Source organism: Accipiter gentilis, unplaced genomic scaffold (assembly GCF_929443795.1).
Source record: "Accipiter gentilis unplaced genomic scaffold, bAccGen1.1, whole genome shotgun sequence".
Lineage (NCBI taxonomy): Eukaryota > Metazoa > Chordata > Aves > Accipitriformes > Accipitridae > Astur > Astur gentilis.
Window position 1 is genome coordinate 144,545 of NW_026061097.1, and position 24,185 is coordinate 168,729.

The window sequence follows — 24,185 nt, forward strand, 5'->3', positions numbered from 1 at the left end:
GGCCGGGCCGGGCCGGGCCGAGCCGGCGGGCAGGGGCCTGTCCTTGGCCGGGCCGGGCCGGCGGGCAGGAGCCTGGCCTTGTCCGGGCCGGGCCGAGACGGGCCGAGCCGGCAGGCAGGGGCCTGGCCTTGTCCGGGCCGGGCCGAGCCAGCGGGCAGGGGCCTGGCCTTGGGCGGGCAGGGGACGGGCCGAGCCGGCGGGCAGGGGCCTGGCCTTGGCCGGGCAGGGGCCTGGCCTGGGCCGGGCCGGGCCGAGCCGGCGGGCAGGGGCCTGGCCTCGGCTGGGCCGGGCCGAGCCGGCGGGCAGGTGCCTGGCCTCGGCCGGGCCTCGGCCGGGCCGGGCCGAGCCGGCGGGCAGGGGCCTGGCCTCGGCCGGGCCTTGGCCGGGTCGAGCCGGAGGGCAGGGGCCTGGCCTTGGCCGGGCCGGGCCGAGCCGGCGGGCAGGGGCCTGGCCTTGGCCGGGCCGAGCCGGCGGGCAGGGGCCTGGCCTTGGCTGGGCCAGGCCGAGCCGGCGGGCAGGTGCCTGGCCTTGGCCGGGCCGGGCCGAGCCGGCGTGCAGGAGTTGGCCTTGTCCGGGCCGGGCCGGGCCGAGCCGGCGGGCAGGGGCCTGGCCTTGTCCGGGCCGGGCCGAGCAGGGGGGCAGGGGCCTGGCCTTGGCCGTGCCGGGCCGAAGCGGCGGGCAGGGGCCTGGCCTTGGCCGGGCCGGGCCGAACTGGCGGGCAGGGGCTGGCCTTGTCCGGGCCGGGCCGGGCCGAGCCAGCGGGCAGGGGCCTGGCCTTGTCCGGGCCGGGCCGGCGGGCAGGGGCCTGGCCTTGTCCGGGCCGGTCCGGGCCGGCGGGCAGGGGCTGGCCTTGTCCGGGCCGAGCCGGGCCGAGCCGGGCCGAGCCGGCGGGCAGGGGCCTGGCCTTGGCCGGGCCGGGCCGAGCCGGCGGGCAGGGCCCTGGCCTTGTCCGGGCCGGGCCGGGCCGGGCCAAGCCGGCGGGCAGGGGCCTGGCCTTGTCCGGGCCGGGCCGAGCCGGGCCGAGCCGGCGGGCAGGTGCCTGGCCTTGTCTTGTCCGGTCCGAGCCGGGCCGAGCCGGCGGGCAGGGGCCTGGCTTTGTCCGGGCCGAGCCGGGCCGAGCCGGCGGGCAGGGGCCTGGCCTTGGCCGGGCCGGGCCGGGCCGAGCCGGCGGGCAGGGGCCTGGCCTTGTCCGGGCCGGGGCGGGCCGGGCCGAGCCGGCGGGCACGGGCCTGGCCTTGTCCGGGTCTTGTCTGGGCCGGGCCGAGCCAGCGGGCAGGGGCCTGGCCTTGGGCGGGCAGGGGCCGGGCCGAGCCGGCGGGCAGGGGCCTGGCCTTGGCCGGGCAGGGGCCTGGCCTGGGCCGGGCCGGGCTGAGCCGGCGGGCAGGGGCCTGGCCTTGGCTGGGCCAGGCCGAGCCGGCGGGCAGGTGCCTGGCCTCGGCCGGGACTTGGCCGGGCCGGGCCGAGCCGGCGGGCAGGAGCTGGCCTTGTCCGGGCCGGGCCGAGCGGGGGGGCAGGGGCCTGGCCTTGGCCGTGCCGGGCCGAAGCGGCGGGCAGGGGCCTGGCCTTGGCCGGGCCGGGCCGAACTGGCGGGCAGGGGCTGGCCTTGTCCGGGCCGGGCCGAGCCAGCGGGCAGGGGCCTGGCCTTGTCCGGGCCGGGCCGGGCCGGCGGGCAGGGGCTGGCCTTGTCCGGGCCGGGCCGGGCCGAGCCAGCGGGCAGGGGCCTGGCCTTGTCCGGGCCGGGCCGGGCCGGCGGGCAGGGGCTGGCCTTGTCCGGGCCGAGCCGGGCCGAGCCCGGCCGAGCCGGCGGGCAGGGGCCTGGCCTTGGCCGGGCCGGGCCGAGCCGGCGGGCAGGGGCCTGGCCTTGTCCGGGCCGGGCGGGGCCGGGCCAAGCCGGCGGGCAGGGGCCTGGCCTTGTCCTGGCCGGGCCGAGCCGGGCCGAGCCGGCGGGCAGGGGCCTGGCTTTGTCCGGGCCGAGCCGGGTCGAGCCGGCGGGCAGGGGCCTGGCCTTGGCCGGGCCGGGCCGGGCCGAGCCGGCGGGCAGGGGCCTGGCCTTGTCCGGGCCGGGCCGGGCCGTGCCGAGCCGGCGGGCAGGGGCCTGGCCTTGTCCGGGCCGGGCCGGGCCGAGCCGGCGGGCAGGGACCTGGCCTTGTCCGGGCCGGGCCGAGCCGGGCCGAGCCGGCGGGTAGGGGCATGGCCTTGTCCGGGCCGGGCCGAGCCGGGCCGAGCCGGCGGGCAGGGGCCTGTCCTTGGCCGGGCCGGGCCGGGCCGAGCCGGCGGGCAGGGGCCTGGCCTTGTCCGGGCCGGGGCGGGCCGGGCCGAGCCGGCGGGCAGGGGCCTGGCCTTGTCCGGGTCTTGTCTGGGCCTGGCCGAGCCGGTGGGCCGGGGCCTGGCCGGGGCCGGGCCGGGCCGGCGGGCAGGGGCCTGGCTTTGTCCGGGCCGAGCCGGGCCGAGCCGGCGGGCAGGGGCCTGGCCTGCGCCGGGCCGGGCCGTGCCGGCGGGCAGGGGCCTGGCCTTGGCCGGGCCGGGCCGGGCCGAGCCGGCGGGCAGGAGCCTGCCCTTGGCCGGGCCAGGCTGAGCCGGCGGACAGGGGCCTGGCCTTGGCCGGGCCGGGCCGAGCCGGCGGGCAGGGGCCTGGCCTTGGCCTGGCCGGGCCGGGTCGGGCCGAGCCGACGGGCAGGGGCCTGGCCTTGGCCAGGCCGGGCCGGGCCGAGCAGGCGGGCAGGGGCCTGGCCTTGGCCAGGACGGGACGGGACGGGCCGAGCCGGCGGGCAGGGGCCTGGCCTTGGCCTGGCCGGGCCGGGCTGGCGGGCAGGAGCCTGGCCTTGGCCGGGCCGGGCCGAGCCAGCGGGCAGGGGCCTGGCCTTGGCCGGGCCGAGCCGGCGGGCAGGGGCCTGGCCTGGGCCGGGCCGGCGGGCAGGGGTCTGGCCTTGGCCGGGCCGAGCCGGCGGGCAGGGGCCTGGCCTTGGCCCGGCAGGGGCCGGGCCGAGCCGGCGGGCAGGGGCCCGGCCTTGGCCGGGCCGGGCCGAGCCGGCGGGCAGGGGCCTGGCCTTGGCCGGGCCGGGCCGGGCCGAGCCGGTGGGCAGGGGTCTGGCCTCGGCCGGGCCTTGGCCGGGCTGGGCCGAGCCGGCGGGCAGGGACCTGGCCTGGGCCGGGCCGAGCCGAGCCGGCGGGCAGGGGCTTGGCCTTGGCCGGGCTGGGCTGGGCCAAGCCGGCGGGCAGGGGCCTGGCCTTGGCAGGGCCGGGCCGAGCGGGGGGGCAGGGGCTTGGCCTTGGCCGTGCTGGGCCGAACCGGCGGGCAGGGGCCTGGCCTTGGCCGGGCCGGTCCGAGCCGGCGGGCAGGGGCCTGGCCTTGTGTGGGCCAGGCCGGGCCTAGCCGGTGGGCAGGGGCTTGGCCTTGTCCGGGCCGGGCCGAGACGGGCCGAGCCGTCAGGCAGGGGCCTGGCCTTGTCCGGGCCTTGTCTGGGCCGGGCCGAGCCAGCGGGCAGGGGCCTGGCCTTGGGCGGGCAGGGGCCAGGCCGAGCCGGCGGGCAGGGGCCTGGCCTTGGCCGGGCAGGGGCCTGGCCTGGGCCGGGCCGGGCTGAGCCAGCGGGCAGGGGCCTGGCCTTGGCTGGGCCAGGCCGAGCCGCCGGGCAGGTGCCTGGCCTCGGCCGGGCCTTGGCCGGGCCGGGCCGAGCCGGCGGGCAGGTGCCTGGCCTCGGCCGGGCCTTGGCCGGGTCGAGCCGGAGGGCAGGGGCCTGGCCTTGGCTGGGCCGGGCCGGCGGGCAGGGGCCTGGCCTTGGCCTGGCCGGGCCGGGCTGGCGGGCAGGGGCCTGGCCTTGGCCGGGCCGGGCCGAGCCAGCGGGCAGGGGCCTGGCCTTGGCCGGGCCGAGCCGGCGGGCAGGGGCCTGGCCTGGGCCGGGCCGGCGGGCAGGGGCCTGGCCTTGGCCGGGCCGAGCCGGCGGGCAGGGGCCTGGCCTTGGCCGGGCAGGGGCCGGGCCGAGCCGGCGGGCAGGGGCCCGGCCTTGGCCGGGCCGGGCCGAGCCGGCGGGCAGGGACCTGGCCTGGGCCGGGCCGGTCCGGGCCGGCGGGCAGGGGCTGGCCTTGTCCGGGCCGAGCCGGGCCGAGCCGGGCCGAGCAGGCGGGCAGGGGCCCGGCCTTGGCCGGGCCGGGCCGAGCCGGCGGGCAGGGGCCTGGCCTTGTCCGGGCCGGGCCGGGCCAAGCCGGCGGGCAGGGGCCTGGCCTTGTCCGGGCCGGGCCGAGCCGGGCCGAGCCGGCGGACAGGGGCCTGGCCTTGTCCGGGCCGGGCCGAGCCGGGCCGAGCCGGCGGGCAGGGGCCTGGCCTTGTCCGGGCCGGGCCGAGCCGGGCCGAGCCGGCGGGCAGGGGCCTGGCTTTGTCCGGGCCGAGCCGGGCCGAGCCGGCGGGCAGGGGCCTGGCCTTGTCCGGGCCGGGCCGGAGCCGGGCCGGCGGGCAGGGGCCTGGCCTGGGCCGGGCCGGAGCCGGGCCGGCGGGCAGGGGCCTGGCCTTGTCCGGGCCGGGCCGAGCCGGGCCGAGCCGGCGGGCAGGGGCCTGGCCTTGGCCGGGCCGGGCCGGGCCGAGCCGGTGGGCAGGGGTCTGGCCTTGGCAGGGCCGGGCCGAGCGGGGGGGCAGGGGCCTGGCCTTGGCCTGGCCGGGCCGGGCTGGCGGGCAGGGGCCTGGCCTTGTCCGGGCCGGGCCGAGCCGGGCCGAGCCGGCGGGCAGGGGCCCGGCCTTGTCCTGGCCGGGCCGGGCTGGCGGGCAGGGGCCTGGCCTTGGCCGGGCCGAGCCGGCGGGCAGGGGCCTGGCCTTGGCCTGGCCGGGCCGGGCTGGCGGGCAGGGGCCTGGCCTTGGCCGGGCCGAGCCGGAGGGCAGGGGCCTGGTCTTGTCCGGGCCGGGCCGAGCCGGGCCGAGCCGGCGGGCAGGGGCCTGGCTTTGTCCGGGCCGGGCCGAGCCGGGCCGAGCCGGCGGGCAGGGGCCTGGCTTTGTCCGGGCCGAGCCGGGCCGAGCCGGCGGGCAGGGGCCTGGCCTTAGCCGGGCCGGGCCGGGCCGAGCCGGCGGGCAGGGGCCTGGCCTTGTCCGGGCCGGGCCGGGCCGTGCCGAGCCGGCGGGCAGGGACCTGGCCTTGTCCGGGCCGGGCCGAGCCGGGCCGAGCCGGCGGGTAGGGGCATGGCCTTGTCCGGGCCGGGCTGGGCCGGGCCGAGCCGGCGGACAGGGGCCTGGCCTTGGCCGGGCCGGGCCGAGCCGGCGGGCAGGGGCCTGTCCTTGGCCGGGCCGGGCCGGCGGGCAGGGGCCTGGCCTTGGCCGTGCTGGGCCGAACCGGCGGGCAGGGTCCTGGCCTTGTCCGGGCCGGGCCGGGCCGAGCCGGCGGGCAGGGGCCTGGCCTTGTCCGGGCCGGGCCGAGACGGGCCGGCGGGCAGGGGCCTGGCCTTGTCTGGGCCGGGCCAGGCCAGGGGGCAGGGGCTGGCCTTGGCCGGGCCGAGCCGGGCCGAGCCGGCGGGCAGGGGCCTGGCCTTGGCCGGGCCGGTCCGAGCCGGCGGGCAGGGGCCTGGCCTTGTCCGGGCCAGGCCGGGCCTAGCCGGTGGGCAGGGGCCTGGCCTTGTCCGGGCCGGGCCGAGACGGGCCGAGCCGTCAGGCAGGGGCCTGGCCTTGTCCGGGCCTTTTCTGGGCCGGGCCGAGCCAGCGGGCAGGGGCCTGGCCTTGGGCGGGCAGGGGCCGGGCCGAGCCGGCGGGCAGGGGCCTGGCCTTGGCCGGGCAGGGGCCTGGCCTGGGCCGGGCCGGGCTGAGCCCGCGGGCAGGGGCCTGGCCTTGGCTGGGCCAGGCCGAGCCGGCGGGCAGGTGCCTGGCCTCGGCCGGGCCTTGGCCGGGTCGAGCCGGAGGGCAGGGGCCTGGCCTTGGCCGGGCCGGGCCGGCGGGCAGGGGCCTGGCCTTGGCCTGGCCGGGCCGGGCTGGCGGGCAGAGGCCTGGCCTTGGCCGGGCCGGGCCGAGCCAGCGGGCAGGGGCCTGGCCTTGTCCGGGCCAAGCCGGCGGGCAGGGGCCTGGCCTTGTCCGGGCCGGGCCGAGCCGGGCCGAGCCGGCGGGCAGGGGCCTGGCCTTGTCCGGGCAGGGCCGAGCCGGGCCGAGCCGGCGGGCAGGGGCCTGGCCTTGTCCGGGCCGGGCCGAGCCGGGCCGAGCCGGCGGGCAGGGGCCTGGCCTTGTCCGGGCCGGGCCGGGCTGGGCCAAGCCGGCGGGCAGGGGCCTGGCCTTGGCAGGGCCGGGCCGAGCGGGGGGGCAGGGGCCTGGCCTTGGCCGTGCCGGGCCGAACCGTCGGGCAGGGGCCTGGCCTTGGTCGGGCCGGGCCGAACTGGCGGGCAGGGGCTGGCCTTGTCCGGGCCGGGCCGGGCCGAGCCGGCGGGCAGGGGCCTGGCCTTGTCCGGGCCGGGCCGGGCCGGCGGGCAGGGGCCTGGACTTGTCCGGGCCGGTCCGGGCCGGCGGGCAGGGGCTGGCCTTGTCCGGGCCGCGCCGGGCCGAGTCGGGCCGAGCAGGCGGGCAGGGGCCCGGCCTTGGCCGGGCCGGGCCGAGCCGGCGGGCAGGGGCCTGGCCTTGTCCGGGCCGGGCCGGGCCAAGCCGGCGGGCAGGGGCCTGGCCTTGTCCGGGCCGGGCCGAGCAGGGCCGAGCCGGCGGACAGGGGCCTGGCCTTGTCCGGGCCGGGCCGAGCCGGGCCGAGCCGGCGGGCAGGGGCCTGGCCTTTTCCGGGCTGGGCCGAGCCGGGCCGAGCCGGCGGGCAGGGGCCTGGCTTTGTCCGGGCCGAGCCGGGCCGAGCCGGGGGGCAGGGGCCTGGCCTTGTCCGGGCCGGGCCGGAGCCGGGCCGGCGGGCAGGGGCCTGGCCTTGTCCGGGCCGGTCCGGGCCGGCGGGCAGGGGCCTGGCCTTGTCCGGGCCGGGCCGAGCCGGGCCGAGCTGGCGGGCAGGGGCCTGGCCTTGGCCGGGCAGGGGCGGGCCGAGCCGGTGGGCAGGGGTCTGGCCTTGGCCGGGCCGGGCCGGGCCGAGCCGGTGGGCAGGGGTCTGGCCTCGGCCGGGCCTTGGCCGGGCCAGGCTGAGCCGGCGGGCAGGGGCCTGGCCTTGTCCGGGCCGGGCCGAGCCGGGCCGAGCTGGCGGGCAGGGGCCTGGCCTCGGCCGGGCAGGGGCGGGCCGAGCCGGCGGGCAGGGGTCTGGCCTCGGCCGGGCAGGGGCCGGGCCGAGCCGGCGGGCAGGGGCCTGGCCTTGGCCGGGCCGGGCCGGGCCGAGCCGGCGGGCAGGGGCCTGGCCTTGGCCGGGCCGGGCCGGGCCGAGCCGGTGGGCAGGGGTCTGGCCTCGGCCGGGCCTTGGCCGGGCCGGGCCGAGCCGGCGGGCAGGGACCTGGCCTGGGCCGGGCCGGGCTGGGCCGAGCCGGCGGGCAGGGGCCTGGCCTTGGCAGGGCCGGGCCGAGCGGGGGGGCAGGGGCCTGGCCTTGGCCAGGACGGGCTGGGCCGGGCCGAGCCGGCGGGCAGGGGCCTGGCCTTGGACGGGCCGGGCCGAGCCGAGCAGGCGGGCAGGGGCCTGGCCTTGGCCAGGACGGGACGGGACGGGCCGAGCCGGCGGGCAGGGGCCTGGCCTTGGCCAGGCCGGGCCGGGCCGAGCAGGCGGGCAGGGGCCTGGCCTTGGCCAGGACGGGCTGGGCCGGGCCGAGCCGGCGGGCAGGGGCCTGGCCTTGGACGGGCCGGGCCGAGCCGGCGGGCAGGGGCCTGGCCTTGGCCGGGCAGGGGCCGGGCCGAGCCGGCCGGCAGGGGCCTGGCCTTGGCCGGGCCGGGCCGAGCCGGCGGGCAGGGGCCTGGCCTTGGCCGGGCCGGGCCGAGCCGGCGGGCAGGGGCCCGGCCTGGGCCGGGCCGGGCCTGGCCGAGCCGGCGGGCCGGGGCCTGGCCTGGGCCGGGCCGGGCCGGTGCCTGGCCTTGGGACAGCAGTGGGGAAAGAAGAACTTTTAAAGATAGTCTAGTGTTGCTCTCATTCTAGAGGTGAATGATCAACTTTCTGTACCATTCTTGACAAATGCTTGCCTAATTTATTCTTAAACATTTCCTGTAATTATTACTACTGTTGTAAAGATTGCCACATACCCTAAGTTTTTCAGGTTGTAATTTAAGCCCCATGATTCCGTGTAACTGTGTGCAGTGGATGCACACAAAAGTTCTTCCTTACAGCTACCTTTTAGAGTTTAAACATTGTTATTTCTCTTCAGTATTGCCCTTTCTAGGTTAAGCGGCTGTTTTTCAATTTATGCTTTGAAGTCAGACTCCTGTACATCGTTGAGCACCCTCTTGGACTTACTGTAGACCCTCGCCAGTTATACTACACCCTTCTTGAAAAGCAGTACATCATCTGGAGGGTTCAGCAGCTAATCCGTGCAAATGTAGCGCGGCAGAAATAATGCTTGGACGTACTAACTCCAGTGTGATGTGTGAGGAGGAATCACTGGGCCTTTTGATTAGCAAGAAACGGTACGTAAAAACTAGGTGACAGAAATAGGACACGCAGCTGGCATCCTCGTCTTCAAGCTTACAGTGCAGCTCCGTGGGCTTTGGCTGACTAAAGAAGAGCATGAGGCACAGGAGGGAACTGCTGCTGGATCTTAGTGAAAGGATGGTAAGTCATTTGGAGAGAGGTTTTCAAAGCCGGGAATTCAAGTCGGGTGCCCGATTCCAGATTGCCTGTGAAATCCCTGTGTACTTCCCTCGCTTGTCTAACTTTGTGTTGTATATTGTCTAGCAGCTTTTCTTTGAAAGTTAACAAAGCTACACTTGTGTGATAGGTGATGTAATGATCTCATAACAATAGGCAAAATCCAAGTCGCAGAAAACGCCAGCATTTGAAAGAGAGCCCTGATAAATTGCTAGTGCCTTATACCACTGCCACTTACCAGGCCTTCCATGTTAGAGCTGTCTTAATCATTGATGCTGTTTCCTCAGACTTGGAGCTGTAATATCTGCTTCTTGTTTCAGGGTTTATTATGAAGTTGCTGATGGTACTGCCTTAGCCCTTTGGCTAAGAAGAATAGCAAATAATTTGTGGATTATCCGTAGAAGCAGCAGCCAAACAGCATTCTCTTCCAATCAGTAGGGAAGAAAGCTGCTGCACCGGTTTGTCTGGGTTCCCTCATACCAAAGGTCTTTCTCACATTTATTGATCCTTTTATATTTTCCAACTTGTTCAGGGTCAGTTGATGACCTGAGGGAACTGTCACATCTTTGAAAAGTGCTTGTAACTGTGAAAAGAGGTTTGTTGACTTCCTCACGTGATAAGTAGACATTGAAGAAATTGCATGTTGCTCATCTCTTAAGTCAGAGACCGGAATTGGATAGATGCTGTGTTACTAGAAAATAAAATACAACTGGGCCCCTTGAGACAGAAATGTCTTGATGAAATCGTGTCATATTATCACAGGGACGTAGTGACTGTTTTCTCAACTAACAAACAGATCCTAGGCAAAAATAATGTTTGTTCCAGGTAATTCTGGTCAGTCTCCCAAGGCAGTGGATCTGCTTTGCAAATGAGAAAAAGTGGACCTAAATACTATTTTTGTTCCCCAGTTCAAAATGGGCACAGCAGAGCCTCTACAGTTTTCAAATCGGTAGCAGCTCCTTCGCCTGCTTGTTAGCAGACAGAGCAGAATCTGTACTTTCTCCTGTATGGCTCTTGAAAGAAACTTGGTTGAACTCCTTTGCTTGGTGGAAAAAAAAGTGGGATGTTGGATCAAGTGCAACTGTAGCAAATACTGACCTTCCTGAAACTATTTAGAGTGTTCATGTGTTGATACTCGTTAGAAAAAACCAAAACTTGAAAAAAATCCTATAAGGATTAAGCTATAAGATTGTTTTCAGGGGAAGAAAAGGAAAAAAAAAAAAAGGAAAACTAAATGGAAGATAGTTTTAGAGAAAGTAACGTTCATAGCACTTGGAGGTAACATAGCTGTCTGTAAACAGGATGCTTAAGGAAAAGATACTTGGTCTCTTTATGATTCTTTCTGTGGCCTTCTGACTGAAAAGTCTGACTGTGTGAACCCTGGTTATCTGTGTTACGGAAAACTGATGTGCTTTGCAAGCTGAGATTCTTCTGCAACAGAGCAAAGTAGGAGAGACATGGTCTTGTGGTTTGGGTTACTATCATGTAATTTACACAGACTGTGTAACAGCCAATTTTGTGATTTAAAAACTTCATTTAACTGCTAAAGGATGAATGTGCCCCATGAATAGTTTCTCGTGTTCATGCACATTGCCAGTGATTTACTACTGAGAGAAGTCCTAGCAATTGTAAACAACTAGATAATTCATCAGAACATCACACATAAATATATCTCCAGTGATTTTTATATCACAGTTAGTCTAATGCATTAACTTTTTATCTGTGGAGCTCTTCCGTAATAATCTACTTCTCATTTTATGGGATAGACCATGAAAGAATTTCTTGAAATATTTAAAAGACAACATTGGATGACAAAAGGGGAGAGACAGAATGGGTTTTGAAGTGTCGATGCAGTATTACAGATTGTGTTGCCATTCATAGAGGAGAAGACTACTTTGGTTATGATACCAAAATATTTCTCTTCCACATCTGTAAGCTACACTAATTATTTTATGCTTAGAAGCTTAAAAGATCCTGAGAAGTTAATTTCAAGCTCTTAGTAAAGTCTACATGGCGAACATGATATTATTCCCCTTGTGTGGTTTAGATTAACACGTATCTTTCTCAGTGACAACTATTAAACTGAAAGATTTATTTTCACATATCATGGATATCAGAAATGATAAGAGTACGTAAATTGTTGGAGGTTTGGACTTACAAGTCTACTGAAGGCTTTAAGTGCCTGATTAATGTTTAAGAGCAGAAGAAACCCTACTGAATTCAGGTGGGACCATGTTTTTGTGAAGCAGCACAACTTGTTTTAGTACACCCCGTGCACTTTTGTACCCACACATACCCTACCCCCTGTGTCCGTGTCTCCCCCATATGCTCCCCGCTGCTCCACCCCACCCCCTTCACCCACACGAGTTGTTTCCCCCTGCGCCCCCTGCTCTCCTGTCTCCTGCCCTGCCTCCCTCCTTTCCCTCCTCCGTATTCCACACCACCACCCCCCATCATCCATCAGGCTCCAGACCCCTGATGTGTTGCCTGCACCATGTTCTCTGTAATTTTTTTTCCTTCTTTTCCTTACAAGTTGTTGTTGTTTCTTTTTAATGATGATTAAACTGTTTTCGTTTCAAGCCACGAGTTTTCTCACTTTTGCCCTTTCCGATTGTCTCCCCGTCCCGCTGGGGGCGGGGGAGCGAGTGAGCGGTCGCGTGGGCCTTCGTTGCTGGCTGGCGTTAAACCAGGACACGAGGTGAGTTGCAAGCCCTGTCTGGCTAATGCTGGAGGCTCTCTGTGTTCCTCCTGCCATCTCGACGGGCCGTCCTTGTTCTTCATCGCCACTTTATAGCGAGCGCCTCTCGCTCTGTAAGCGGCAGTACTGGGGCCGTGTTGCAGGCGGCAAAGGGCAGTTGTGACGCTTGCTGGCAGGAGCGGCAAGGAGTGCGGAGCCACGCTCCTGTAGGGAGCAAAGATGGAACCTCGAGGGCTCTGTGGTCCTCTGCTGAGGACATCTAATATCCCGACAGGCCTCTTTGCTTTCCCTGCCTCAGTCTGATTACTTTGCACGCCAGAGGGCAGGGCGGTAAGTAACACTGTGCAGCGTCTTTTCGATAAGAGACAAGCCCCGCGCAAGAAGCCTTGCGTGCGTGCAGGATTAGGAGAGCAGCGTTCTGATAGCACGGAGGTGCCCACCCCGACCGAGCCCCAGGGTCGCCGGGGTATCGCTGGCTTGCAGGTGGGCCGCTCGCATCTGGTGTGCTGGGCCGCGGCCTTTCCTGCCGAACAGAGCTGCCCCTCTGGCACGAAGCAGCTTTGGGTCTCTTGTGGCCTGCCTTCAGGCTGTCACCTGAACCAGGCGTTATTTTTTGTTGTAAATCTCTCGCCAGCGTCTGCTGCCTGGCTGCTGTCGCTCCTGCAACCCTGATGCCACATGCAGAAGGATACAGCAGACCCTGGGGCTTGCTGAGGTGCACCGCGGGGTCCGTATGCCGCACGGCCACATAGCGTGCGAGCGAGCGAGGCTCCGTGCCTAGGAAGCCTCGTCTTGCAAGACCTGTGTTACTCCTAGGGGGAGGATGGCCGTGCTGCCGGAGTTACAGAAGAGGTGGGGAGCAGGAGAGGAGCAGAAAGAAGCATCTGAACTGGCAAATTCTCCTGGCAGTGCCAAGAACAAGAGCTGTGGTGAGCCCTGGGCCCTCGGGGCCCCGTCTCCCCTCTTCGGCGTTCTGGTCCCTCCCCTGGTCCCTTCTCTTTCCCACACCCCTGCCCATTTTTTCTTTTTTTTTTTTTTTTTTCTTTCCTCCCTTGTACCTCTGATACTGAAAAGCTGGTCAAAGAAACTCCCTAAGACTCGTTTTGGAGTTTTAGAAAGCGGGCATTCTTCATTGCAGTGCTGGATGCACGGGGGATAGTTCCACCTAGTGTGCATGCCACAGCTTTAGCACAAACAGGTTATATAGAATAACTAATTGCTTATTAATCAGATTAGTACACATATACATAAAAACGACGGCAACCGATTATCATAGTACTGCCTACATCCAATCATGCGCAATGAAGGATCCATTTGAGATGAAGGGCTGCTTTTGCGACCACCGACCTATTTGAAGTTCTTGCTGGCTGTCCTCGAAGTCTTTATTCTTGTCCTTGTTCTTTGATCTTGAAGCTTAATGCAGTTTCAATCACATGTGGTCAGTTTCAGCATTGTTCTCATTTAGCGTACAGGAACATCTAGTCATAAGAGCAAAGAACTGCAAAACTTATGAATAATTACTAGTTAGTCACTTCACTACACTTTTGTAATTATGTCCCCAGGTACCCTTTGTCTACTGTTTCAACAATAATGTTAATACATGATCATTTATCAAATCTCACTTATACAGTTATCTAACAGCAAACCAGTTTTCATCAGTCTACATTCTAAAGGAAGTGTTGTATTGTGAGCTGACCTGTTTAGCTCGAGTCCTAATTAGGGCAGCTGCTAGCCTCCCCCTTTGCTGGAATTCCTCTACTCATTTGGTGTTATTTTCTTAATATGCTGAAATACAGTTTGTGATTTTAATTTTTCAGATGTGTTGTCATAAGGGTGTGGTGATGCTCAACAGATGCCCCATCCTGTGGGAAGCACCCCCTCCATGGGGCAGGCAGTGTGGATTATCTGGTGTTGGGTCAAGAACCCAGAGCGGAATTGCTGTTGCAGATTATCCCAGATGAGGTTACCTACTCTGGATTACCTGGGTGGAGCCCCTGGTGAAGGTAAACCTCATGCATGACCCCCCCCAGCCTGTGCATGTTCTTGTGCACATATCTTACCACCGCAAACTAGCCATCTAACCCACCTTCCCTGTGAGTTTTTTCCCATGCCGATTGGTGGGGGCATCACCCCCTTCCCCCCACCCGCTGTGTATCCCTGAAGTTCCATGTTTTCTTGGTGTCATTTGTGGCTGCAGCCCCCCTCCCCCCCACCCCAAACCGCGGGGGTGTGGCTTCTGCTGACCCTTTCCTGCATGACTGCAGGGGGTGTTGTTGCCCCCCTGCCCTGCCCTGGCCTGTCCTTGTAGGGCATGGCTGCTGCCTGGTCCCCCCCATGTATTTCCATGGGGTTTTTTTGGTGTCTTTTGTGCTTTGGGGCTCTTGTACCTCTGTTAAGGGAGTCAGCTGGAGACATGCTCAGGGGGACTCTGCATCATTGGCTATTCACAGGAAATAATTTGTTTTGCAACCAGAGATATTTTGGAGACGGAATTCTTAAGGGATCTAATTCTGCTTTTTGATTCATTCCTATCCAGAAGGTAGTTCTGGTAGAAGTAAGGAGGTATGCACAGTCTTGCTAGAAATGAAGCATAACCCCAGAGTGTTTTGGCTTTTTTATAGGAAACTAAAGCACATCATTTTTGATAACAACATTGTCATTGCATTTAATGAGCTAGTTTCCTACCTAGTTTGGAAGGGCATCTATTGTTTTCTATCTAGGCCCCAGACAAATTAAGTTGAATTCCCTACCTGGTCCCATTGCTGATGCAATAGGTGTAGCTGTAGCACAGGAGCGCAGGTATCATCGTTGTCAGTAAGGGTCACTTTCTCTGTTCAGGGTCTCATTTGCTGTAAATTTAAGGCAGGTGAGAACAGTGCTGCTGCTCCTCCAGCTGACTTTATAGCTGCTGGTGGTTTGCCCTTCCCCTTTCCCAGGGGATTGTGCTAAGGGTGGTGGGCGGGGGCTCGGGGGTATTTGAGCCACAGGCTCTGCTGAGGGAGCTCATTGTGCTCCTGGGTTTCTCTGGTGTTGGTGCTCAGCTCTTCCTTGAGTGCTTTGCAGCTTTTGAGCTGGCTCAGCCCTTTGGGAAGAGGTGTCTGCCTGAGGTAAGAGCTTCAGGACCAGTCAAGGTTCAGCAGCATGTGTGGTAGAAAGTAACACTTTGTCCTGGGTTCAGCTGGGATAGAGTTAATTTTTACAGGAACCTGGGATGTGGGGGGCATAGCTGGGGCAGCTGACCTGAACTAGCCAAGGAGCTATTCCATACCATGTGATATCATGCTCAGTATATAAATGGGGATCGGGCCCGGGGAGCGCTCGACTTTCGGTGGGGGAAGTGGTGGAGCGTTGGGTTCCGGGTGGTGAGCAGTTGCACTGTGCATCACTCTTTTTGTTTACTCTTTCGTTAGTACCGTTGTTGTTGTTGCAATTTTGTTTTGTGTTGTCCCAGTAAACTGCCTTTATCTTAACCCTTGAGGTTCCTTTTTTTTTTTCCTTTTCTCCCCTCTGTCTCCTCCCTATCCCACCGGAGGGGGGCGGGAGGAGTGAGCGAGCGGCTGCGTGGTCCTTTGTTACCGGCTGGGCTGAAACCACGACACACTTGTATGCAGCTTTTTTTTTTTTCCCCCTTTCTTTTTTTCAGGTCAGTAATTTTGTTTCGAGTGTTCTGTTTCTCGAAATGAGCATTCAGTGATGGAGTTAAGTATTCTTTATTGCAGCGCTGGAAGAACGGAGGATCGCTCCTCCAAATGTGCTTTCTGGCTGGGACTAATTGTATAGGTTAAATACCTGCCTTACATACATATTCATAAAATTTCTGAGAAATAATATACATATTCATTGATTTTCCGAGAAGTCATTAGCATATGTAAATGTCCTTTATGCATGCGTGTTGAAGGTCTTCGGTGGTCTTCTGGAGTCCTCTGGTGGTCTTCCATAGTCTTCCTCACTTGTCCGCTGTTTGAACTTTGTTGTACGAGTTTGCGCAGTACGATCCCCTTCTGGGCCCCACAAACAACTTCTCTGCTTATCACCTAGCTTTTGGCTCAGTCACCACAAGAGACAGAACATATTTTCTTATCAAACAGAATACCTCCTCAAAGAGGGCATGTTATTTTGTCTTATATTACAGACACAGGAATCTTGTGCTTTATGTCCTTGGCTTGTCTACGTAAATCAACTTACAGAGGCAGTTGTTAACCTTCTAACAAATTCCTGAGTCTTTTATTTAGCAATACACTGAGTCTAAACATACGTTCTATTTCTACATCTACTAGGCCTAGTGTCAGGTTCTGCATCAGTTCAGGGGTAGAAAGATGGTTTAATAGTATGCATTGTTTGGGGGTTTTTTTGTTGTTTGGGTTTTTTTTTTATTCTTCATGCATTGTGTTTTCCTGCAATTCCCAACTTTATTGAAGAAGGAACGTTGGGTTTTTAACAGTTCTGCTGTGTAAGTTATCTCTCTTAACGGGACTGATGGTGACATTGTTTAGCAGGAGTTAGGGTGAGCATCTTGTATGTATTTGTATATGGAGTTTTAGTACTACTGATGAAAGCAGAAGGGCCGTGAGGCACAGTGCCCTTCAGGGTTTGGGGTGCCTTTCCTCATTGCCCACAGAATGCCACGTTGTCCTTAGAATCTTTGCAGCTGGTGGCAGGCCCCTCGTAGATTACAAGGCTTGGGACTTGACTTTATTTTGTGGGCATGTAGCAGAGCTCAGAGTCTCTGGGGAGCTGTAGGTTAGGGGGTGCCCCCAGAATTTGGGATGTTGCTCAGAAGAGCGGCTCTTGAGGAGTAGCCACTGAAGGGGGTTCAGGAGTGCAGATTGAGGGCAGGAGGTGTCAGGAAGCAGTGGGGTTCCTTTCCTGACAGTTGAGGAGAAGAAAAGGGGTTTCTTAAGTTTTGGGACTGCTGGGGAAAGGGAGGAGGGTTCACCAGCCCTTCTCAGAGGAGTTTTGCAGTTGGATTTGAATGTCATAGAATCGTAGAATGGTTTGGGTTGGAAGGCACCATAAAGATCCTCTAGTTCCAACCCTCCCCCACGGACGCCGTCCGCAAGACCAGGTTGCTGAAAGCCCCATCTGACTTGGCCTTGAATGCTTCCAGGGAGGGAGCATCCGCAGGTTCTCTGGGCAACGCGTTCCAGTGCCTCGCCACCCCTAGTGAGAAACGTCTTCCTAACGCCTAAACTAAATGTACCCTCCTTAGGACTAAAGCCGTTACCGCCTTGTCCTATGGCTGTACTCCCTTGTAAAAAGTCCCTCTGCAGGTTTCTTATAGGCACCCTTTACGTACCGTGAAGTCTGCTATAAGGTCTCCCGAAAAGCTGCATGCCGGTGAGCGGTCCGAGAAGGTGAGGCGGTCGTCGGCCGGGTCGGTGTTGAATAGCAAAGTATTATGGGGCTGCTCGGTTCAGCCTTTACCTTCTGTTGTGGAGGTGCTGTGTGGGCTATCTTTGAATTGGATGAGCGTTTCAGGTGAGCTGTGGATTAGCGAGGAGGAGCGTGGGGCCGATGGCTTCTCATGAGTGCCACGCTAACGTGGTTTCTCTCGGTACCTTAGATACCACGAGTGATGATGGCTGCAGGGTCTGAGTCTGGAATGAGCGGGGAAGTGAACACGGTGGCACTTGTGAGGAGGGGGGAGTTGGGGAAGTAGTTGGCGTTGGCCAGCGGGATGCTTACTCCCTTTTCTGATTTGTTTGTGTTTGTTTTTTTCATTGCAGATGTTGAAGAGCAATGTTCCCCTTGAGGAACATCCCAGTTAGCCCGTGTGGTTTTGTGGAGGATGGATTTGGACCCTCAGCCCTCTGAAAGCTAAGTTGAGGGACCAGGCTGAGAGGAAGGGACAAAGCTGGGAATAGCAGGGAGGAGTTGTAAAGTTAGCGCAGGAGAGAGGGCTGTCCCAAAGCAGTCGCCTTTGCGCAGGAGAAGGGAGCGGGTTGCTTTTCAGCACGAGACCCGTGTGTGCCGGGCAGGGCAGTTCCAGCCCGTGTCCGCGGTGGCGTGTAGTTTGTGTAGTCTGTCTTGTGCGCTTAGACCTTCCTCGGGTCTCGATGTCCTTGTCACGCTTTGCGCCAGAGGAGCGAGGCATGCGCTTCGGGTGCTGTCCCTAGGGTTTTGAATGCTCTTACTCATTGGCCCGGTGCCAATCGGGTGCTTCTTTTCTTGCGCTCGGAGCTCTAAAGCATGGATCGGTCTTGGCGGGTTCCGGTCAGTGCTCTATGGCAGCATTTTTTCAGCCTGCATCGGCAGCTCTGCTCTCTAGCCGTCCGTTTTCTCGGAGTGGGACTTCTTCCCCGCATCCTGACATCCTTAGGTCTCGACGCCAGGCTTCTGGCGCATCTGTCGTCTGGGTTTTGACAGTGCTGTCTTGTAACGGGCCGCTCCGTTTGACTCCTCTGGGTCTGCTGTGGAGCCTCCTGGCCTCGCGGTTGCGGCCCCGTAAGTCATCTTGCCCGACGGCGCCTCCCGTCCGGGGGTCATTCTTCTTGCTGAGAGTTTTCTCTCTCGTTGAATCACCTCGTTGGTGGCGTTCCACGTGGTGACGTTCTGCACACGGTGTGCTTGGCTTGGAGCTGCTCTGCCTGGGGGGGTGTGGAGTCAGGGGTAGGTGGAACAGCGATAAGAGTCTACGGGTGAAACGTTGATGTGCCTAGACCGTTTAGGCGAGGGTTGTACAGTCATCTCGGCTCGAGTAGCCATCAGCGGCCTGCGCGGACAGCCGTGCCGATAGTGTTTCACGGAGACAATTGGAGCCGTGTGGCAGGGGTTGTTGAGGGGCAGTGAAGCGGATTTGAGTCTCTAAGGTGTTAAGACTTGCACGTGATGGGCTCCAAGTTTGGCCCTGGGTTTTTTTGGTTGGTGGGGTGTAGGGTTTAGGGTTACTCCGTGCGGGGCCCGGATGATAGAACACCAGTATGATGATCAAAGTCGCCCCTTTATTGAGCTTAGCTGATCATTCTTACACAACTCTCTAAGTTGTTTAGAAGCTTTGATTGGCTGCTGCACGCAAGCATGTGGTGTCCATGCGCACAAGCGTAAGCGGTGATTGGTTACATCGATACTGTCCACGCGTAGAAACATAAGATACAGTTAGTTATACTCGCTCTGTACACGTGCATACACACAGGATATAATTGGCTATGTTAGAGCATGCAAAACTTGTCTTAGTCCAACTGGTCGAGATAAGCCCCTGAATTGAGGTCGGTTGTGCCAAGTTCCCTTTATCGTGGAATGTGCACCTGTGTTTTTCTAATTGGGATCTTTCTTCTTCTGTCTTCTTGTTTGTTCTGTTCAGAGCCTTCAAAGGTGTCTGGAACTCTCTTGCGACCATGAGCTACTTTCAGGGCCAGTAACTAAGTTCCATATAATTGAACCCTACAGTAGGCAGGGGGGGGTGTGTGTTGGGTTTTTTTTGTTGTTTTTTTGTTTGTTTTTTTGGTTGTGTGTTGTTTTTTTTTTTTTTGTTGTTTTTAAAATGACAGGCTGTAGCTGCATTCCAGATGGTCTTTGTAGATGGAATCAAGACCTTTGGAGTTGTGAAGCTCTTGCTCTGCATCCAGGTGACTCATTCAATATGTTTGGGTTTTTTTTTTTTCAGATGTGGAGGGACAGGATGTGTCCCACAGAGCGATGGGGGAAGGCAGCAGAGCACTGTAAGGAGTTGAGTCTGTGAGTGGACTCTGAAGGAAGATGCATCCGGTGGCTCTATGAGACTGCTTTGCTTTGCTGTGTTTTGCAGTTTTCTTGCATTGTATTGGTCTGTATTTGCCTTTGCCCTGTGGTGTTTTGTTGTGTATTTGTATCGACTGTCATGTGAGACTGTCTCGCATTGCCTGGCCCTGCATTGTGTTTTGTATTGCAGTGCTCTGTACTTGTATGGATTGCCACCTGAGACTGCCTTGCCTTCTATGGTTCTGTATTGGTTTTGTATTGTTTTGGTCTGTACTTGTATTGACTGTCACGTGAGAGTCTCTTGCATTGGCCCTGTTCTGTTTTGTCTGGTATGGCAAGGCTCTGAGTTGTTTTGCCTTGACTGAGGTAAGAGTACTGCCTTGTATGGCATTACATTTGCATGTGAATTACATGGCTCTATGTTTGTGTGTGTCTTGTATGGCATTGTAGAGGCAGCGTAGAAGGTTTAATGACTTTGGGCTCTTTGCATGCAGAGTTGAGGGGATCGCAATTGGACTGTGAACTAGCATTGAGTAAGGCAGGAACTGGGCAATGGTGTTCATCTTGTTTATGCAGATGCTTTGTGGCAAGTCTCTAGAAATGGTCAAGGCCTTGAGGTCTAAGTAGCAGCGTGATGGGTCTTGGAGCGATCGGTAACTTTGGGACAGCTCTGTGTTTGTGATGCTCTGGTTTTTTCAAGTGTCATGGAGGACACTGGCTGTGAGGATGTGTTATTTTTGGAATAGGTGGGAAGCAGGGTAGGGGAGTGGTGGAGGACTTCTCTCTCGAGGATGAAGTGTCTGTTGACAAGCTTTGTGTGTTGTTTTTGCAGGTGATGACAGGGCACGAGAGGTGCTTGAAGGAACCTTGCGTTTAGGTGACATGGCGCTACGGAGGTTGGACTGTGACACGTGGCACTGTGAAAGCTAATTATCGGGTTGAAAATGCACAGATGGTGGAGATGATGGTGCGTGTTGAAATGTTGGTGTAACGGAAGGGCAGTTTGTGGGGAGGTTGGTTGGAAGGAGGTTGGGCTGGGGCCTGGGTTTTTGCAGGTAGGGTGCTTTTTTGAGGCCCCTGCTGCTGCAGACGGGGTGACGGCCTCTTGAGGCCTGTGGACGGTATGATGGATGAGTTGAGAGTGAGGGCTGGCGTGCATGTGATCTGAACGAGTGGTGTGTTGTGAATGTCTCTAACCTTGTAGGGTTCTGTGGTTAAGCCTTTTTGGTTTTTTTTTCCTTTCAGGTTGGATGTAGAGTTGAGATGTTTTTCAGGGAATTAGGAAAAAAACCCCAAACTTGGAATAAAAAACCCCAGCTGGGATATGGGTTGGTTTTTGGTGTGTCCTCCCCTGCCCCATTTATTTTTTCTTTTCCCTGGTCCCAGCTGCTCCATGAGGCAATGTTGATCGCCAATGTTTGGACTGGGGTCTGCCTCGGGCCTGGGTTTTCAAAGGCAGGGCGATTTTTTTGTTTGTTTTTTTTTTTTTTTTTTTCCAAGGCTCCCAGGAACGGTGTTCCTGTGGAGCGCTCCCCTGGAACCTGGTAATTGCCAGTCAGCACAGAGAGATATGTTGTTCGGTGGATGGTCTTTGGAAGACAGTTGAGGATTTTGTGGGGGGAGTTGGACTAGATGGCCAGCATGGAGTAGGCCAGGGTTGTGAAGTGCGTGAGTGTAACTGTATTTGTCTGTGGTGGGTTTGTAAAATATTTGGTTGCTCTTTGTAGCTTGTGATGTAATGATATTTTTCAATTTCTGGTTTTGTGTCGAGGTGTGGAAGTGGACGGTCTGTCAAGATGATTGGAGGTCACTCGTTTGGTGCCCGGGAACAGGGATCATGGCGGTAATGTCACCTCAGGGAGTAAAACTTCTGGATGTGCAGCGATGTATGTAATGGGAGCGAGGAATGTGGAAAAGACCACTCCGTAGAGCATTGCAGGTACTAAATAGTGGCATTTCTTCTTCAGGTAATGCTAAATTTTTGGAGTTTACATGTATTTGTAAAAATAGTGATTAAAAGAGGACTAAATCTAATAGTGTCAAATATTTGACGAGTGAGGCCATAAGTCTTTTCTATATATTGTAGAAAAAGTACATTGTAGAATTGGATTGAAATACTGACATAGCTGAATCTATGTGGAATGAGTAATGGACCAAATGAAGCACTAAAAATAAAATGTAAAAAAGACAGGTAATTATGTGTCCTTGTGGGAATTACAGTACTAATGGCAATCACAAAGGGAAGCGTAGAGGGAAGCATGGGCGTTTAGTGCCCATAGGTAAACTTAGCTGTTGAAGTAAGTGAAAGTGTCTGTTGGAATTAGGCATCCAAGGGCGAGTTGTAGATACCTTGAGGTAAATGTAGCTGCTGCTGGGTTAATGGAAAGGGGGTGCATTCCTTCCTCTAGTGATTGCAGAACTTTGAAATTGGAGCTGTAGGTAGAGAACCGTGAAATGGGCTCGGGCGCGGTGCGGCGCCGAAATGGGCTCGGGCGCGGTGCGGCGCCGAAATGGGCTCGGGCGCATGTGTTACTTTTCTTAAAGGGGCTGAGGTACTGTGTAACTCTGAAATGGGCTTGATGAGTGGATAACATGTGTGTAATATGTGAGGGGTTTTTTTATTCTGTTGTCCTTCTCTTTCCCTGACCCTTTGTGGTGCTCTCTACTCTTTTCATTCATGTCTTCTCTCTCTCTCCAACCTCCTGTGCTTTTCATAGTCTATCTCTTGTCATTATTATCATCTGACGCTCTGTGTTACTTTCTGTCCCATCGTATCATGTTGTATGTTTCTCCTGCTTTTTTCTTCATCTGTCCAGATCCCTGTCCCTTGTTTCTTCTATTGCTGTCCCTCTGCCTTGCTTCCTCTTGCCATCTTTTCTGTATTTCTCTCTGTTCCCTTCCCTCTTCCATCCTTTCTAACTGTATCCCCCTCTCCAGCTAGCTGTCCCTTCTCTTTTCTCTCTTCCTCCATGTCTCTCTCACAGCCTATCAATGACAGTTGTTTTTTCCTCCAGTGCTGTCCTGCTCTGTCCCTTGTTTCTCACTCTCGTTCTGTCATGCTCCCTGTGTCTTTTTGGAACTCCTCCATCTCTGTCCTGTAGCCTATCACTATTTTTTTCTTCTGCCATCCCTTTGTCCTTCTTCCAGTCTTTGTGTCTCTCTCCCTTTGTTCTCCCTCCCTTCTTTTTTTTCCTTTCTTGCTACATCTCTGTTCTGTACCACAAAAGCACGGAGGGTGTTTAGTAACAGAGAAGAAGGATATAGGCAAGGACAAAGGAAATTAATGGCTGTTATTCGGGAAGAAAGGGGAAGAGGGCCTAGACGAGACTTGCCCCGACTGGGCAAGGATCAATGCGCTTTGTGTAAGAAATTCAGTCATTGGTAGAGGGAATGCCCAGGGAACAAGGAGCATCAGAGGGCTCAAACAGGAAGAACAGTAGCCTCTGTGAAGGGAGACTGACGAGAACCTGGGGAATCTACCCTAGCGGATCCACCGGTTATAATTAAGCTAGGGAAAACAGAACAAGAGGTAGAATTTTTGGTAGATACAGGAGCAACATACTCGGTTTTGAATCAGGCTTTGATGCCCCGGGGAATGATTATGTCACGGTGAAAGGAGCGACTGGCCAAAGTGAAAAGGCATAGTTTTGTAAACCTTTAGAATATAAATTAGGAAAACAGTGGGGCATTCATAAATTTTTATATATGCCGAACTCCCCAAAGGCCCTTTGGGGAAGGGACTTGTTGGAACCATTGGGAGCAAAAATTGTATTCAAGAAGGGAGAAATTACTCTGGAGGTAAAAGATCAGCAAAATATTCAAATATTGAGCCTAACCTTAACCAGTCTCCCCCTAGAAGGAATCATTAATGAGGACATCTTAAAGCAAGTGTACCCAGGGGTATGGGCTACCGATGCACCTGGAAGAGCGAAAAGTGCTCCACCTGTTGAAGTTAGGATCAAGGAAGGCCAAAAGCTGGTAAGAATTAAACAATATCCCCTAAAGAAGAAAGACAGAGAAGGAATCCGGCCGGTGATAGAAAAATTTTTGCAGTTGGGACTATTAAAAGAGTGTGAGTCTGAATTCAATCCCCCTATATTACCTGTTCGGAAGCCTGATGGGTCATATTGGGTGGTCCAAGACTTATGGGCGGTGAATAAGATAACTGAAGATCTTTACCCGGTAGCGGCGAACCCATAGACCCTGTTAACCGTACTAACACCTGAATTGACTTGGTTTAGTGTTTTAGATTTGAAGGATGCTTTCGTTTGCCTCCCTCTCCATGAAGCCAGGCAAGACTTACTCACATTTGAATGGGAAAAGCCCAAGAGCGGTCGAAAGACCCAGCTCACTTGGACGGCCTTGCCACAAGGATTTAAGAATAGGCCTACCGTTTTTGGCAATCGGTTTGCGAAAGACTTGGAATCCTGGGAAACCCCGTCTGAGGAGGGGAAGCTGTTGCAGTATGTGGATGATATCCCGATCGCCACCAAAACAGAGAAAGATTGTACGACGTGGGCGGCGAGTCTGTTGAATTTCCTGGGACTTCAGGGGTACCGGGTATCCAAGCAAAAGGCACAGGTAATGCAAGGCAAAGTGAATTATTTGGGCTATGAAATTAGTGCGGGACAAAGACCTTTGGGACAGGCCTGTAAAGAGGCAATATGTCAAACTGGGAGACCTCAGACAGTAGAAGAGTTATGGACTTTTCTGGGAATGACAGGGTGGTGCCGATTGTGGATCTATAATTACGGATTGCTTGTTAAACCACTGTATGCGTTGACAGCCACTAAGCAGAAACACCTTGAGTGGAATAAGGAGACCGAACGAGCCTTTGAGCTACCGAAAAAGGCTTTGATGTCGGCCCTGGCCTTAGGACTCCCAGATGCGAGTAAGCTGTTTCTTCTTTACTCCCATGAGAAGCAGGGCATTGCTCTGGGAATATTAGCACAAAACCTGGGCCCGTATCGATGGGCAGTTGCCTACCTCTCTAAGCAGTTAGACACGACTGCAAAAGGTTGGCCTGGATGCCTGCGGGCGGTTGCGGCTGTGATACTAAATACACAGGAAGCCCGAAAGTTTACTCTGGGCCAGAAGATGACTGTTCTGGTGTCTCACGCAGTATCAGCAGTACTGGAAGCAAAAGG

At 59.3% G+C, this 24,185-nt stretch overlaps 1 long non-coding RNA gene across 1 annotated transcript; it reads left to right on the top strand.

Annotated features, from left to right (window-relative positions):
- Positions 1-18,954: 18,954 nt before the first annotated feature.
- LOC126037407 (uncharacterized) lies at positions 18,955-23,850 on the top strand. The gene is made up of 4 exons (XR_007505687.1): positions 18,955-19,035; positions 19,871-20,005; positions 20,810-20,977; positions 22,895-23,850. It is a non-coding gene; the product is annotated as an uncharacterized LOC126037407 (long non-coding RNA).
- Positions 23,851-24,185: the final 335 nt, after the last annotated feature.